This window comes from Urocitellus parryii, chromosome 1, assembly GCF_045843805.1.
Source record: "Urocitellus parryii isolate mUroPar1 chromosome 1, mUroPar1.hap1, whole genome shotgun sequence".
NCBI classification, from domain to species: domain Eukaryota; kingdom Metazoa; phylum Chordata; class Mammalia; order Rodentia; family Sciuridae; genus Urocitellus; species Urocitellus parryii.
In genome coordinates, this window is record NC_135531.1 from 268,756,543 (window position 1) to 268,760,509 (window position 3,967).

Below are 3,967 nucleotides of genomic sequence, written 5' to 3' on the forward strand. Positions count from 1 at the left end.
TTCTGCAGTGACCAATTCTTGGTAGATGGTGCAGTCCATTTGTATGAGTATCACCCAGTAAGTCTGACACCCCAGCAGCCACTGCTGTAGTGACGGGCAGTGAGGGAGGCTATGCCAGTGACCTGGGAGTGGACAGCGGGAGTAACAGCATTAACTGCCACGTGTGTGCACAACCTTGTCAGGCCAGGGCAGAGGAGGGCCAAAACTAGATGCCATCATTCTCTGGCATTAGTAATTTGAATCCCCAACTCTGAGAGTAGGGGCTGAAGGTAAGTGGGCCACAGAAGCTGTCTCATGAGCATTTGGAAGTTCTTCAATGAACAGGAATCGTTTTCCGTATGCATATGTGTATATGCATATATATTCATTTACATATATTACTATGCACATTTTCTTTAAAAAGTATTTTTATATCATGCTCCATCATTATTTTCAGCTCTAGAGTTTGTTAATTTTCCATTCAATGGTGTGGGAAAATAATAACAGTTGTTATGTGCATTTTAATTTATGCCCCATAAAAACAATGATAGATAAAGAATTCTCCAAATGGGAATGGTGATGACTGAATCGATTTTTTTTTTTAAAGAGGATTGCTTTCCAAAGAGTTTGCAGAGAAACATTCCTTAAAGGACTGAAGATTTTACACAGCATTAATTTCATTGCACAAGGCTATTTTGGGTGCACACTGTCAACAGATCCTAGTGGCTAGTTTATTTCAAATGCACAGTTAGCATACTTCACATACTAGGAAATAATGCCAAGAGAAATCATAACCAAGTCCACAGCCTTAAGTCTTGGTACCCAGGACTTGAAGAACTTAAGTTAGAAAGCAGATGCCGTATGGGAGGGCTTACGTACATCATTCCAAGAGTCTGGAATTCCAGGGTCTTTCCTCAGCCTTGTCCCCAACCTCCTGTGAGAACAAAGCTGTCCCAGTTAAACACGCCAGGCCTCATCTGGACCATAAAAGAAATCGGCCTGGTGACTTTAGGGGTCCCTTCCAGTCTTCTACTTTTGTGAAGGCGGCCAGGGATGCTCTTACTTAACCCCATTTTCCAATAATCTTTGTTTCAGAAAACTGTCATTCACTCCTCAAGCAATTAAATTCATTTACTGTGAAAAACAGTTTCCAAGGAAGAGATTATTTTAATTTGATCCAATACAAGGCTCCTGACCCAGTCATTTAAACACCCCCTTCGGGTAATTCCAGCCTCCGTCAGGGGCAGCATCCAAACTTGTGCGGTTTTACCTCTTTCCCTGAATCTCTCTGAGAGGAGGATGCAGAACGGCTTGTCTCAGTTGTTTTTAAGACTCGTGGGTGCTGAGGTGCGACTGGTACTGTGGGCTTTGTGGCTGAGGTATTGGTCTGTGTGGGATCCACAGTTCTGACCTCTGCCTAAGGGGCTAGAGTATGGGGAGAAGGCCACTTTGCTCATGCCACAGGGCTCTGGCCACTGTCAGGCCAATCGGTGCCTTTGTCTCCCATTCCCACACAATCTCTGGCCCCTCCCACAGTTACTATTGGATGATTGACAGTAGCACATTACTCTCAGATTATTTCCACTTGTAATCAGTTACTTCTGAAGCCCTTCTCAAGTTCTGAGGTTGAGCCCTGAGTGGATCCCGTGGAGGAAGAGAACTGTCTGACCTACTTGCTCTGCCTCTGTCCTTCTCATTATTAATAATTTCCAGTGGCCAGAGACAGGGTTTCTGTCCTTTGCTTCTGTTATGCCTTCCTTTCCTTCTGCCCTAAGGAGACACATATCAGGCCTAGACCTCACACGTGAGGGCAGAAAAAGGGCATCTGTGCTAGACTAGGGAAGAACCCAAGCAGTGGGTCTCTGATCCATCAGTGTCCCCCAGGCTTGCTCCTGGTATGGTAACAAGATTTAAAAGAATTTAGAAAATATTTTCTCTCCAGACAAAGCTTGGATTTCAAGATTATTGGCCACTAAAAAATCCAATTTGTATCTTTGTCTTTGCATTCCTCTGCAGCATTCCTAAACCTCCCTAAAGGCAAATAAATGGGCACCGTCTGAAAGCAGGAAAAGGAAATGCAAAAGAGGTAAGTGCATTAATGTTTTCATAAAATATTTTTCCTATTACATTAGCAATATGCTATGAGACACCAGAGGAAAAAGAAACAGGAAAAGAAAGAAAAGATCAAGTAATACAGCTCACATCCTGGGAAAGTCAACTCCACCTTAACTGAGAGATCTGGGAAAATCTTTTTGTCTTCTCTCGGGATCCAACCATAGCACACATACAGGTAAAACCATTAATTTGCATAAACAATAAGAAAACAAACTGCCTAATTAAAAAGTGGACTAAAGACTTTAATAGACACTTCATAAAAAAAACACTGACAGACAGCAAATAAGTAAGAAAAGACACACCACATCATATGCCATCGGGGAAATGCAAATTTAAATAACAATAAGATAAACACTTCAGATCTATTAGAATAATCAAAATCCAAAATACTGGAAACACCAAATGCTGCCAAGAATGCACATCAGTGGGGATTCTCATTCATTGATGGTGGGAACACAAAATAGTATAACCACTTTGGAGGATAGTTTGGTGGTTTTCTAAAAAACTGAACAGACTCTTACCATAAGATTCAGCAATCATGATCCTTGGAATTTATCCAATGGAGTAAGAAAAAATATATATACCTGCACATGAGCATTCATGGCAGGTTTATTCCTGATTGCCAAAACCTTGGAAGCAACCAATATGTTCTTCAGTAGATGAATAGATACTTAAATTGTGCTATATCCAGACAGTAGAATAGTACTCAATGCTCAAAGAAATAAGATAATTAAACCACAAAAAGATATGGAGAAAACTGTAATGCAGATTACTAAGAAGAAAAAAAAGCCCGTCCCATCTGAAAAGTCTGTTTACTTTATGGTTCAACTATGTGACAAAAGATCAAGATCAAATGGCTTCCAGGTCTTAGGGGAAAGGAGAGATGAATAAACAGAATACAGAGGGTTTTTAAAGCGGTAAAAAATGATGGATATGTAACATTACATAGTTGTCCAAACCCATAGAATGTACATGAAGAATGAACCTTCATACCAACTGTGGCCTTGCAGTGATAAAATATGTCACTTGCACAAAGGTATCACTGTGGCAGAGATATTTATAATGGGGAAAACTGTGCATGGGCATGGGGGCAGAGGGATATGGGAAATCTCTGTACTTTTTACTTAATTTTTGCTGTGAATCTAAAACTGTTCTTAAAAAACCTTCCAATTTTTTTGAAAAAATATATATTAATTGGCATCCAGAGATCAAGGCACACTCTCTACATGTCTGAACACTTTCCATTTTTTGAAACTCTACCTATTATCATCTTGACCTAATTTCAGAAGTACCAATAATTTTAATGTAATTTACTGAAATGTCACATGTATAGGAAAATGTGCACATGTCCTAAGTACAAGTCAATGAACTCTTGAAAAGCACACAAGCTTGGGTAACTAGCAACCAGATCAAGAAACAAGGTGAACAGCAACCAGAAGCCTCCTCACATCCTCTTCCAGGTACCAAATGCCTTGCCCACAAGGTAACTTCTAGCCTGATGTTTTGCACCACCAATTATTGCTACCTGTTTACAAACTTGATATTTGCAGGGTCCTATATTCTATGTACTCATTTATGTCTGGCTTCTTTTACTCAAAACTATGAGAGTCATCCATGCCATTATAGGTACTTGAGTTCACTGATTCCCACTGTTGTAAATTGTCTTGTATGAATTAATTTATTGATTGATTCCACTTTAGACAGACATCTGTTTTGCTTCCAAGTTTGCTGCTACGAAACCTTTGGTTTACGTCTTTTGATAAAACTATGTACCTATTGCTATTAGGTTTATACCTAGAAACAGAATTGCTGGGACACAGGGGACATATATTTAGCTCTAATAGATTCTACAAACAGGTTTGTATAATCACAA